This window comes from Capricornis sumatraensis, chromosome 4 (genome assembly GCF_032405125.1).
Source record: "Capricornis sumatraensis isolate serow.1 chromosome 4, serow.2, whole genome shotgun sequence".
Classification (NCBI taxonomy): Eukaryota; Metazoa; Chordata; class Mammalia; order Artiodactyla; family Bovidae; genus Capricornis; species Capricornis sumatraensis.
In genome coordinates, this window is record NC_091072.1 from 150,785,615 (window position 1) to 150,798,139 (window position 12,525).

General features: G+C 51.5%; 1 protein-coding gene and 1 non-coding gene across 3 annotated transcripts in view; one reads left to right on the forward strand and one right to left on the reverse strand.

The window, feature by feature from the left end:
* TSPAN9 (tetraspanin 9) overlaps window positions 1-12,172 on the reverse strand; it is a 187,538-nt gene extending 175,366 nt beyond the window's left edge. For both annotated transcript variants that reach the window (XM_068971614.1, XM_068971615.1), the window contains exons 1-2: window positions 12,101-12,172; window positions 3,878-3,946 (exon numbers count right to left, since the gene is read on the reverse strand). The gene's annotated coding sequence lies outside the window, so the exon portion shown is untranslated. The remainder of the gene's footprint in view (window positions 1-3,877; window positions 3,947-12,100) is intronic.
* On the forward strand, window positions 4,073-4,144 carry TRNAG-CCC (transfer RNA glycine (anticodon CCC)). The gene has a single exon. It is a non-coding gene; the product is annotated as a tRNA-Gly (tRNA).
* Window positions 12,173-12,525: the final 353 nt, after the last annotated feature.

The window sequence follows — 12,525 nt, forward strand, 5'->3', positions numbered from 1 at the left end:
TTTATTTTCTTTCTCACCTGTTGTTTTCCAGTCACTAAGTCATGTCTGATTCTTTGCGACCCCATGGTCTGCAGCACACCAGCCTTCCCTGTCCTTCACTGTCTTCTGGAGTTTGCTCAAACTCATGTCCATTGAGTCAGTGCATTTTTTGAATCTGCACAAAGTGCTTTGAGGGTTAGCAGTGGCCCTGCGTTGCCAAGGCCAAGGCCAGAAACACATCAAGGTCCTACATGGGGGGCTGAGGGACCCTCAGTCTTCCTGCAGTGACAGCCAAGCCTCCCCAACAAGTGGGGGGTTCCAGGGACCGGCTGAGATGCCTGACTCTTCAGACCCCCTGGGCGGCTCTCCACCCCTATCCTTTCCGGCTTGCAGCACAAGGTCAGATATTTTTACAAATGCTGACACTGGGTGTAGAGATGATTACAAGACTCTCAGAAAGCAAGCAAGTATTCAAACTGCAATAAATTCCCATGTCCTGGAAAGGGAGTGGGGAGGGGGTGGGAACCTCAAACACACAGACAGTATTAAGCCAGACAGTCAAAACTCATCTCTAGGACTTCCCTAGTGACTAAGCAGTAAAGAATCCTCCTGCCAATGCAGGAGACACTGGTTCAATCCCTGGTCTGAGAAGATCCCACATGCCTCGGAGCAACTAAGTTTATGTGAGTGTGCTAAGTTGCTTCAGTCGTGTCTGACTCTTTGCGACCCCATGAACTGGGGCCCACCAGGCTCCTCTCTCTGTCCAGAGATTCTCCAGGCAAGAATACTAGAGTGGGCTGGCATGCCCTCCTCCAGGGGATCTTCCCAACCCAGGGATGGAACCTGAGTCTCCCACGTCTCCTGCACTGGCAGGCAGGTGTTTTACCACTGGGAAGCCCGACTAAGTCCAAGCACCACAACGATTGAGCCTGTGCTCTAGCAACCCAGGGTCCGCAACTGCTGAAGCCCACGTGCCTAGAGCCCATGCTCTGCAACCAGAAAAACCACCACGATGAAAAGCCTGTGCGTCACAACTAGAGAGTAGCCCCCCCTTTCCGCAATTAGAGAAAAGCCCTCACACAGCAACGAAGACCCAGCACAGCCAATAAGTAAAAATTATTAAAAAAAAAAATAAACTCATCTACACGTGGCTGCTGATCGGGGACCAAAGCGCACGTGGTGATAGGTGAGCCCGCAGACTCGCAGCTCCTGGCTGCCTCTTCGAGAGCCCCGCCAGTGCCACTGAGTTTGGGCTGCAGATCTGCTTTGAGAGGAGGGCAGGGGGAAGCCGGCCTCCACCTGGCGGATGTTCTCATTCCACCAGACTCGGGCTCTAAGAAGATGTTAGTCGCTCAGTCGTGTCTGACTCTTTGCAACCCCATAGACTGTAGCCCACCAGGTTCCTCTGTCCATGGGATTCTCCAGTCAAGAATACTTTAGCAGGTTGCCATTTCCTCCTCCAGGGGATCTTCCCGATCCAGGGATCAAACCCACGTCTCTTTTGTGGCAGGTAGATTCTTTACATCTGAGCCACCTGGGAAGCCAGGGGCTCTAACTGACACTCAGACTATTAATGTGTTGGGCTGGAGCCCAGAGATGGGGGCTCTCCCTCCTAAACTCATCAGGCTGGGGCAGGAAGCAGGTGAAATGAGAGTGGCCACAGAGGCGTCAGCGCAGGACAGATGTCAGGCCGCTAGCTAACCAGCCGGGCAGCCGTCTCTGTGGACATCCTCAGCCCCCAGCCCAGCTTCCATCAGGACTCAGAGCTCTGGTTCACTCATTAACCTCGTCCTTCCATCCTCCGTCCACCTCAAGGCCAGACACAGAAGGCATCTGAGCGATGGAGGGGAGGAGACAGGCCTGCCCCAGGTCACCTAACCAGGCAAAGGTAGACGACCTTCCACCCGGAGCTGGTCACCACTCCAGAGGCTCAACCGCAGGAGAAGACCTAGCTAAATCAAAGCCTGAGAAAGCCTCAGGAGGGGATAAACTTCCTGTCCAGAAGGGCCTTTACTCAGACCCCCGACTCTGCCTTCAGCACAGACCCACAGAAGGACAGCCGTCTGGCTAGATGGCAAGTGATGCTCAGCTGTCCGGCTCCTCCCTCGAGGCTCCTCCCAGCATGCTGGGCTTGGCAGGGCCCCTCCAGGCAGGCCCTGTGGGATTTCTGTGATGGGGCAGGACAAGGCAGGACCGGCGATGACCCTCACCCACTTGTGCACAATTCCCTCCATCCCCGCCACCGGATTTTCAGCAGACTGGCTTCCCTCGGCCTGGCCTCGTGCCGGCTGCCAGCCAGTCGTCCTGTAGGCGGTGCCCCAAATCCCAGGGCGGCAGACTGAAAGCACACCCACCCCTCCCCTGCCAGGCCACAAGGGAGCGGGGAATGACTTAGAATGAGAGCCTACATCCTGGCTGCAGCAGACTGCAGACTCAAGGAGGGACAGGAGCAGATTCCCTGGCCTGATAGGAGGGGCCGAAGGTCAGCTGGGACGGCAGGGCTGGGGGCTTGTTGAGCCGCTGACCCCGCCCCCAGCACTAAAGATGTGGTCTTAGGCAAGTCTCTGGCCTGTGCTCCACTTAACTGCTGCCATTGCAAAACGGGAAATGCGAGCTACCCCGCAGGACCCTCGTGGACACTAAATGAGAGTAAAAGCAAGATTCAATGCTGCAGCCATGTTAAATTAGGCGTGTCTGTGTGTGTGTGAGTCACTCAGCCGTGTCGGACTCTTTGCGACCCCATGGACTGTAGCCCACCAGGCCCCTCTGTCCATGGGATTTTCCAGGCAAGAATACTGGAGCGGGTTGCCATTTCCTTCTCCAGGGGATCTTTCTGACCCTGGGATTGAACCCAGATCTTCTACATCAGACGCAGATTCTCTACCGTCTAAGCCACCAAGGAAACCTAAATTAGCTGTGGACGTACTGACACTGGCAGATGATGATGATGACAAATATGAATTCTGGCACCTGAGTGTCGTGTGACAAGCACAACAGGCCAGTAAGAGGCCCGAGGCTGCTCCTGGGGCTCCAAACAGCTGTGCTGGGACTCACAAAGAAGGGACTCTTGACAAGAAAACTTCCCACCCACCACCCTTATCACCACACCACCCCCTCCACCACGCAGTCAGGTTCTGAAAGGTAAGAGATTCACAAACCACCCAGCAGGAGGAAGCCACAGGATAAAACACACATCAGGTAAAACATTAAAAGACCCAGGTCTGTAGGCAGCAGCGCTGGAACCTGAATCAGCATCATCCACAGCAGAAGCCTGGGTAGGCTGCCACCGACATCCAGCTCTGCAGGGGCCTCAACACACAGGTGGTGGGAAGAAAGAAGCTACCAGCAATATCCCCCCGGAGCCTGCAGGAGCAGAGATGAGGACTCCTGGTGAGCATCCTGGCAGAGGGTGCCCACCCGGAGGGCTAGAGGCTTTCCTGCAGGGCCCAGTAAAGAGGAACAGATACAGGTGGGACTGGCCAGATTCCCAGAGATTCTTTTCTGGCCGGCTGGTGGGAGGTCCTCCACCCTGGCTCCCAAGCCCACTGCCGGGAGGAGACAGGAAGCAGGAAGTTAAAGGCCTCTCCTGTATTCCCCCAGGCTTCCTCCCTACCATCAGGGTGGTGAAGAAAGAAATTAAGAATACTGCCGGCTACCATTCAGAAACAGCGAGGAGGAGGGACTATCTCCCTGGCCCCCAAAAGCCCAATTTGAGGGGCTTATCAATTCAAAGTCAAGAGCTGGGGGGCAGAGAGACAGCTAGAAAATGTCAACATCCCAGTCCATCCTCAGCCCCCAACCCACAGTGAAAGGGCAAGAGAGACTCTGGCTTTAAACAGTTTATAACACTCAGACTTTCAGAGGCCCCACCACACGGTGAACCCAGACCGGCACTGACCTGTTTTTTCCTTGAATTTCCTGCAAACACCTTGACGGCTGACAGATCAGAGACGATCCCAGGATACTTCTGCAGGAAAATACACAAAACACTAGGTCATTACCTGCTGTGAAGGCACTCCACGGCTAAATCTGTCCAGCAACGGCCATTCTTTGGTCTGCAGTCTCTCCCATCAAGAACCCACTCATTAGGACTTCCCTGGTGGTCCAGTGGCTAAGACTCTGCGCTCCCAATGCAGGGGCGCAGGTTCAATCCCTGGTCAGGGAACTAGATCCCACAAGCCGCAACTAAGACTCTCCTAGGCGCAGCCAAATAAAATATTAAAAAAAAAGAAAAAAGAAAAACCTTATTCATTCAACAACTGGAGAAGGCCAGAAGGGCAAATGGGTTTTGGCTGCTGTGATAGTCCATTCAGCTGGTGCATGCTAAGTCACTTCAGTCGTGCCCGGCTCTTTGCGCCCCCTTGGATTGTAGCGTGCCAGGCTCCTCTGTCCATGGAATTTTCCAGGCAGGAATACTGGAGTGGGTTGCCATGCCCTCCTCCAGGGGATCTTCCCAACCCAGGGATCGAACCTGCATCTCTTTCGTCTACCTGAACTGGCAGGCAGATTTTTTTACCACTAGTGCCACCTGGAAAGCACTCAGCGGGTGGTGGGTGCTAAAGACTCAGCGGGAAAGACATCCAAGATGGATTAGTGATGTCTGCTAGGGGCCCTTCTAACAGTAAGAGTATCTGTGCCAGGTATTTGCCATCCCTGGGGTAGACCCTTGGCATCCAAAGGATTTAATGTCTGGAATTCTGACCACTCACAGTGAGACAAAGTTTCGTATATCTGAAAGTGTGTAAGTTGACTGAGACAGGAGAGAGACCCTCTGAGGCCACTTTGTTGCATCCATCTCTGCTACATCCAAAGTTCCTTTTTTTATATACTTTCATTTACTTATTTAGTTTTGGTTGTGCGGGGTCTTTGTGCTGTGCGGGCTCTTCTCTAGTTGCAGGGAGCAGGGACTACTCTCACTGCGACGAATGGGCTTCTCATTGCTGTGGCTTCTCTTGTCGTGGAGCACGGGCTCTAGGGCACACAGGTTGCAGTAGCTGCAGTTCTCAGGCACTAAAGTGCTAGAATACGAAGTTGTGGTGCACGGGCTTACTTCTCCGAGGCATGTGGGATCTTTCCAGACCAGGGGTTGAACCCACATCTCTGGCACGGGCAGGTGACTTCTACATCACTGAGCCACCAGTGAAAGCCCCAAAGTTACTTTCGAGGAGCAATAAAAACTTGGTGAAAAATGGCCATCAAGTGAGAGATTAAACTGCTGCAGAAGTTGAAAGTGTGGTTAATTTGGGATGCGAAGATATATACAGGAAACATTTGGCCCTTCGTGGAAACATGACTCCGGAGAAAGCCAGGCTCGTGCACAAATGGTGCTGCAGATGCAAACTTGGGATTCTAGAAGGTTCAAGGTTCCCCCAACACAATCTACTCATTGGCCCCACTGAGCTGTTCAAAGCCCCAGCACTTCCTCAGTGCTGTTCCTCAGGCTCACCCTTCCTTCCTTCTGTTGAAAGGAAAGCGGTCCTTCAGTGTTCCTGTCAAACACCACCTGGTACATGATGTGTTCCTCTAGAATCAGGGTGATCAACTCCAACCCCATTTGAATCCATATATACTTTCATAGGCTGCTCACCTTATATTTTGAACTGTCATTTTTAGGAAGATCTTTCTTAACCCTTTATTGCATTATGTGCCCCATGAAAACAAGAACCTTTACCATTTTCATTTTTGTATCTGTTCAGTCCAGTCGCTCAGTCATGTCAGACCCTTTGCAACCCCATGAACCCCAGCACGCCAGGCTTCCCTGTCCATCACCAATTCACAGAGCTTGCTCAAACTCATGTCCATCAAGTCAGTGATGCCATCCAACCATTTCATCCTCTCCTGCCTTCAGTCTTTCCCAGCACCAGGATCTTTTCTAATGAGCCATTTCTTCGCATCAGGTGGCCAAAGTATTGGAGCTTCAGTTTCAGCATCAGTCCTTCCAATGAATATTCAGGACTGATATCCTTTAGGATTGACTAGTTGGATCTCTTTGCAGTCTAGGGGACTCTCAAGAGTCTTCTCCAACAACACAGTTCAAACGCATCAATTCTTCAGCCCTCAGCCTTCTTTATGGTTCAACTCTCACATCCATGCATGACAACTGGAAAAACCATAGCTTTGACTATAGGGGCCTTTGTTGGCAAAGTAATGTCTCTGCTTTTTAACATGCTGTCTAGGTTTGTCCTAGCTGTTCTTCCAAGGAGCAAGCATCTTTTAATTTCATGGCAGCAGTCACCATTACAAGTGATTTTGGAGCCCAAGAAAATAAAGTCTGTCACTGTTTCTGTTGTTTCCCCATCTATTTGCCATGAAGTGATGGGACCAGATGCCATGATCTTCGTTTTTTGAATGTTGAGTTTTAAGCCAGCTTTTTCACTCTCTTCTTTCACTTTCATCAAAAGACTCTTTAATTCCTCTTCGCTTTCTGCCATAAAGGTAGTGTCATCTGCATATCTGAACTTATTGATATTTCTCCCAGCAATCTTGATTATAGCTTGTGCTTCATCCAGCCCAGCATTTCATGTGATGTATTCTGCATATAAGTTATATATAAGCAGGGTGACGATATACAGCCTTGACATACTCCTTTCTCAATTTGGAAACAGTCTGTTGTTCCATGCCCAGTTCTAACTGTTGCTTCTTGACAGGCATACAGATTTCTCAGAAGGCAGGTAAAGGTGGTCTGGTATTCCCATCTAAGAATTTTCCAGTTTATTGTGATCCACACAGTCAAAGGCTTTGGCATAGTCAATGAAGAAGAAATAGATGTTTCTCTGGAATTCCCTTGCTTTTTCTATGACCCAAGGGATGTTGGCAATTTGATCCCTGGTTCCTCTGCCTTTTCTAAATCCAGCTTGAGCATCTGGAAGTTCTCGGTTCATGTACTATTGAAGCCTAGCTTGGAGAATTTTGAGCATTACTTTGCTAGCATGTGACATGAGTGCAATTGTGCGGTAGTTTGAGCATTCTTTGGCATTGCCTTTCTAAGGGATTGGAATGAAAACTGACTTTTTCCAGTCCTGTGGCCACTGCTGAGTTTTCCAAATTTTCTGGCATACTGGGTGCAGCACTTTAACAGCATCATCTTTTAGGATTTGAAATAGCTCAGCTGGAATTCCATCACCTCCACTAGCTTTATTCAGAGTGATGCTTCCTAAGGTCCACTTGACTTCACACTCCAGGATGTCTGGCTCTAGGTGAGTGATCACACCATCACAGTTATCTGGGTCATTAAGATCTTTTTTGTATAGTTCTTCTTTGTATTCTCACGATCTCTTCTTAATCTCTTCTGCTTCTGTTAGGTCCATACCATTTCTGTCCTTTATTTTTTCTGTCCTTATATGCAGTGCCCTTCTTTGCATGAAATGTTCCCTTGGTAGCTCTAATTTTTTGAAGAGATCTCTAGTCTTTCCCATCCTATTGTTTTGTATCATCAGATGTAGATCAGCACAAACTCTTTTTAACATTAAGAAAGCTTTATTTATTATTTATTTTGGCTGCACTGGGTCTTACTCCTTGGAAGGAAAGTTATGACCAACCTAGATAGCATATTCAAAAGCAGAGACATTACTTTGCCAACAAAGGTCCATCTAGTCAAGGCTATGGTTTTTCCAGTGGTCATGTATGGATGTGAGAGTTGGACTGTGAAGAAAGCTGAGCACCGAAGAATTGATGCTTTTGAACTGTGGTGTCGGAGAAGACTCTTGAGAGTCCCTTGGACTGCAAGGAGATCCAACCAGTCCTTTCTAAAGATCAGTCCTGGGTGTTCTTTGGAAGGAATGATGCTAAAGCTGAAACTCCAGTACTTTGGCCACCTCATGTGAAGAGTTGACTCATTGGAAAAGACTCTGATGCTGGGAGGGATTTGGGGCAGGAGGAGAAGGGGACGACAGAGGATGAGACGGCTGGATGGCATCACCAACTCGATGGACGTGAGTTTGGGTGAACTCCGGGAGTTGGTGATGGACAGGGAGGCCTGGCGTGCTGCAGTTCATGGAGTTGCAAAGAGTCGTACACGACTGAGTGACTGAACTGAACTGGGTCTTTGTTGCAATGCATGTTCTCCAGTTGAGGTGCGTGGACTTAGTTGCTGTATACGAACTCCTAACTTGCAGTATGTGGGATCTTAGATCCCCAACCAGGGATCAAACCCAGGCCCCTGCATTGGGACTGCAGAGTCTTATCCACTGGACCACCAAGGAAGTCCCAGCACAGACTCTTGTACTAAGACACACATTAAAGAATCACACCCAAGCAGTGTGGCAAAGCCAGGAGAGATGAAGACATAAAATGCCAAAAGGTTCTTTGGGGATGGCTCTGTGAAGGAGCTCAGACATGAGTAGGATCCTAAAGAGTGGAAGGAAGGAATGGGGAGGCACAGTTCAGGAAGGTGGAACAATCTGACTAAGAGACAAAGAAGGAATGAGCCAGGCATGCTGGGAGATGAGTCTGGCTGGCACCAGGGATCCCTGGGGGAAGAGAGTAGAAGATGAAGCTGGACAGGCAGGGCAGGTTGGGTAGGAAGGATGTGTGTGTGCGTGCTCTGTCTCTTCGGTCATGTCCAAGTCTTTGCAACCGTATGGACTGTAACCCACCAACCTCCTCCATCCATGGGATTTTCCGCAAGGATACTGGAGCCATGCCTTCCTTCAGGATCTTCCCGACCCAGGGATCGAACCTCTGTCTCCTGTGTCTCCTGCATTAGCAAGCGGGTTCTTTACCCACGGAGCCATCTGAGAAGCCCAGGAAGGATATGCAGTGCCAGCTAAGGCACCTGGACTAGATCCACACCCTCTCAGTCCATGGGGTACCCACCACAGCAGGCCTGGGCCTTGACAGTGGAAGAAGTCCTCTCCTCCTCTGTGAGTCTAGCTTCTCAGCTAGGTTATAAATAACAGACCCCACTTAACTGCACACCTGCTGTGTCTGAGGCCCTAAGCTACATGCTTCACATACATGCTCCCACTGCTCCTTCCAACAGCCCTGAGAGCTGGTATTGTTATCCTCCTTTTGTAAGCAGCAAGGGAAAGCTCAAAGAGGTGAAGGCACTTGCCCCAGGCCTCACCTGCTCACTCATTTACTGAACAGATCGGCTGGTGCTGGGGCTTCCCAGGTGGCTCATTGGTAAAGAATCTGCCTGCCAATGCAGGAGACTCAGGAGACACAGGTTCAATACCTGGATGGGGAAGATCCCGTGGAGGAGGACATTGCAACCCACTCCAGCATTCTTGCCTGGAAAATCCCATGGACAGAGGAGCCTGGCAGGCTATGGTCCATGGGGTCACAAAGAGTCAAACACAACTGAGCAACTGGCCGGTGCTGAAGTTATATTCACAGGGATGAGGACTGGCACTCCAGCCAGCTACCTACTTGCCTTATTCATTCCTCAAGGGCAACATTTATTAAGGACATGCTTCTGCTGCTGCTGCTAAGTCGCTTCAGTCATGTCCAACTCTGTGCGACCCCATAGATGGCAGCCCACCGGGCTCCCGCGTCATAGTAGGAGCCTAATGAACCACACTGAGTAGAATGGAGGTAGCCGGGGGCTGAGGGGATGGGCTACAGTTTAATGGGTGTACAGTTTCAGTTTTGCAGACAAAAAAATTCTGGAGATCTGTTGCAGAACCATGTGAATATACTTCCTACAACTGAACTGTACATTTTTAAATGGTTACGATGGTCATTTTTATGCATTCTTTTTACCACAATTAAAAATAGAAAATAAACAAAGAACACATTAACTCACTGATTGGCTGCTGATAGATTTTACACTGTTAGATATCCAAAGATGGAAGAGACCCTAAAAACATTTTAACCCATAATCATCCAAAAGAGAGGACTGGGGACTTCCCTGGAGATCCAGTGGCTAGGACTCTGAGCATCCAATGCAAGGGGCACAGGTTCGATTTCTGGTCAGGGAACTGCCAGAAGCCCTGGGGCATGACCAAATTCAAAAAACAAAGAGAGGCCTGGAGAGGAGCGGTAACTTGCCCAGGGTTGCACAATTAGGCGATGTTAGGACGAAGGTCAGAGCCCAAGTCTTCCAGGTTCAACAGTGAAGAATGACAGAGGCAGCTGACATAGCAGAAAACACAGCCTAAGGGGTCAGAAGCCACGGGTTCAAGTTCTGCTTCTCCCACTTACGCGTTCAGTGACCTCAGGGAAGTCATTTATTCTCTCTGAGCCTCATTTTCCTAAACTATAAGGGGGTAATTTAAAACGACATTTGCTTGGGGACTTCTCTGGTGCCCCACTGGCTAGGACTCCATACTCCAGGAGGCCTAGGTTCGATCCCTGGTCAGGGAACTAGATTCACACGATGCAACTAAAGATCCTGCATGCCACAACAAAGATCGAAGACTCTGAGTGCTGCAATGAAGATCCAAAGCAACCAAAGAAATAAAAAATTTTATTTCAACAAATTTTTTAAATTATGTAAAAAAATTAAAATGTGTTCATCAACTTAAAGATTAAAATATGACTTGCTGCGGTTGTTTAGTCACTAAGTCATGTCCTACACTTTGCGACCCCATGGACCCCTCTGTCCATGGGATTTTCCAGGCAGGAATACTGGAGTGGGTTGCCATTTCCTTCTCCAGGAGATGTTTCCAACCCAGGGATCAAACCCACGTCTCCTGCATTGCAGGCGGATTCTTTACCGTTGAGCCACCAGGGAAGCCAGCCCATAAAATATGATTTAATCAGATCAAAAAAAAATCCTCTCTCCATTCTGGTTCACTCTCAGCTGTTCCTGGCCTTGCACACAGCAGGTCTTCAACAAGTGACTGTAGAACTGAATCACCGTTCAAGTTTTATCCACCCCAACCCTCCTCCCTCGCTCACCCCTCCAACCCACAGCTCAGTTGCATGGGCCCTGCCAGGACCCGGCAGAGGGTAGGAAGCCAGTGTGAACGGTCTGCCTCCCTGGCTGCATTCCTTAGCTAAATATAAATGATTTGTCCAAGCCATTGTTTGAAATTGTCCATAATATGTCTCCTCCCCTTCCCATTACTTACAATGACAAGTTGACTACACATCTTTATAGCAGAACATACATACAAAACATTCTCTGTGGTTATTTTTAGTAAAGAGAGGGAAGCTGGCTGATATGCAGGGATCAGAGCGTGAGTCCTCAGTATTCTCCACTAGTCCAGGAAAGCTTCCTGGAGGAGGAAATACCTGAGTCACCCCAGAGAGGGGGACAGCTGCCTGTCAGAAGGGCACCATCTCATAAAGAGTTTGGTTCTCTGAAGTCTTATCCATGTTTGGGGTATGGGGAGGAAAGGTCTACCCAGCCCAGGGGACCCCATAGTACCCTAATGCTTCAAACCTCCCCAGACACTAGCAGCATTGGGGAAAGAGACAGAGAACGGACAGTATCTTTTCCAAAGACAGGAGATCCAAGACTCCAGCTCTGAAATACACAACTACAAACACTGCTCTTGGTAAGGAGCCAGATTCTTGTTTGGACTTTTTAATTTCTTTATAACCACAGAAAGTTTTTTAAAGTCCCAAACTTGGATGCACAGATGGGCTACATCCCAGACCTCGGGGCCTGCCAAAGCCCTGTCACTGAGTGCCGACCTGCCAGCGGTGGCCCAAGAGGTGGTCGGGGAGTTCCGGGGCTGCAGGCGGTACCCAGCCCTGCCCGAGCTCCCGACCCTCCCTGGAGGCGCTGAAGGGACCTCCCCCGGCCGTCCCGCTGGGTTCCACAGTCAGAACCTCTTGACAGCTCCGGAGCTCCGCCTTCCTGCTGCATCCTACAGACCCCCATCCCTCCGCCTAGGGTTCCGCCGGCCACTCCCGCACCCCGTTCCCGGAAGGTCCTCCTCTGAGCCTTTCCCCGTGAAGACCCCTCCTCGCCCGGTTACCGGGCCCCGCACACTTCGTGCCCTTCAGGCGGCTTGCCGCCCCCTCACAGGGCGCAGATCCCACCCCGCCCTCAGTTGGCCCACTGCCGCCCCCGACACCCCTTCCAGGGGCGCCCTGGGCCGCTCGCCCCTCTGCGGACCGGGTCGGGGGATTGCCGGCCCGCCCCCCGCCAACCCGGACCTGTAACCCTGCTCGTTCCTGAGCCCCCGGCCCGCGGCCCGCCGCCCTGCCTGCCCCGGGCCGCACTCACCGAGCTCCCAGGAATGTGGGGTCCTGCTCGATCTCGCTCGCGCGCCGCCGCCACTGCTGCCGCCAGCGGAAACAGGGGGCGGGGCCTGTCCTGGACTGCGAGGCCTCGGGGCGGGGTCTGCCAAGGGGGTGGGGCGGGGCCTGCCCTGGAATGGCGAGGGCGCGGGGCGGGGCGCGGGCGCGGGGCGGGGCCTGCCGAAAGGGAAGAGCGGGGCCTGCCCTGGAACTGCGAGGGCGCGGGGCGGGGCGAAACCGAGGGTGGGGCGGGGCCTGCCCAGGAATGGCGAAGTCGCGGGGAGGGGCAGGGCCGGCCTAGCGGCGGGGCTGGACAAGGGGGCGGGGCGAGGCGGGGCCGGCCGGAGAACTACAAGGCCGGAGGGGGCCAGAGCCCCGCGCGAGGTGTGGGGGAAGGGACGGAAGCGGGGA